Source organism: Borostomias antarcticus (assembly GCF_949987555.1).
Source record: "Borostomias antarcticus genome assembly, chromosome: 23".
Lineage (NCBI taxonomy): Eukaryota > Metazoa > Chordata > Actinopteri > Stomiiformes > Stomiidae > Borostomias > Borostomias antarcticus.
This window is the reverse complement of record NC_140256.1, coordinates 7,588,732-7,589,716: the sequence shown is the minus strand read 5'-3', so window position 1 is coordinate 7,589,716 and position 985 is coordinate 7,588,732. Positions and strand designations below refer to the sequence as shown.

At 42.0% G+C, this 985-nt stretch overlaps 1 protein-coding gene across 1 annotated transcript in view; it reads left to right on the top strand.

Annotated features, from left to right (window-relative positions):
* Positions 1 to 755, top strand: part of serinc5 (serine incorporator 5) — a 16,730-nt gene extending 15,975 nt beyond the window's left edge. The window contains exon 12 of the mRNA XM_084457589.1: positions 1 to 755. This exon is cut by the window's left edge and continues 610 nt beyond it. The gene's annotated coding sequence lies outside the window, so the exon portion shown is untranslated.
* Positions 756 to 985: the final 230 nt, after the last annotated feature.

Here is a 985-nt window from a genome sequence, read left to right as displayed (position 1 = left end):
TACATAAGTGCTGCACATGTTTTATTACATGGCGTGTCTCTCAGTTATCCACTGCTCGATTATCTGGCCTGCTGGGCTTGGCTGGGCTGAGAACACTCCTCCTCTTCTGTTCGGCTGGACCACGATAGTAATGAGCAGGGTTGGGTTCAGTTTCATTTCAGCTCAGATAAAGCTGGAACTCAAGTGATACGTGTTCACATGTATTCACTTACTGGACTTCAGCTGGCTGAGCCGAAATGGCATTGGGCCGGGTCCTGTTCCAACCGCATCTCAGGCTCGTATATCAGCTGGATGTCTCTCTGCTTGTTCTATATTGCGCTCTTTTATAGATCTTTTCTATGCAATAAAGCAAGCTTTCTCTATTTGTTGGACACTCCTTTATGTGAAACATCCTGATAGATAAGATTAGTTTAGATGAGATTAGGAGTATGTGATGTTGGTGCGCCTTTCTGAGACGCTTTACTAGCAGCTAGCTTGTGGTTTAGACAAGCTAAGACCGTTTCAGGCATTGTTGTACTGCCATGTCTATAGTGACATCACCCTGCTAGCTCAGAGAACTGTAGGAGAAGAGCATTGACCAATGAGAGGCTCAGCTGCAATCACACGAGAGAGGAAGATGGACAGTTGGATTTGCCAAAGGTGGAACACAGAAAACAAGAATGCTTTCCAGTGTGTGTAACAAAGAGAGAGAGAGAGGGTAGAGACTCTAGCATCACTAAAGCTCTCTCTCCCACACATTTTGACTTGATACCACATCAACCGCAGCATTCCTGGACAGAAACGCTTTTTTCAAATGTTTTGCTATTACTGTACAAAAACATTTCAACTCTTAAGTCCTTTTTGTTTCTGTTTCTCATCAAACATCGATTAATAAATGATCAATGTGTTATTTTGTTATGTTTCAATTCCTTCATTAAAGTAGGCTATATAGAACTGATCCCAAGTATGTTCACTTGTACATTGAAAATGCATGGGTATATGCATA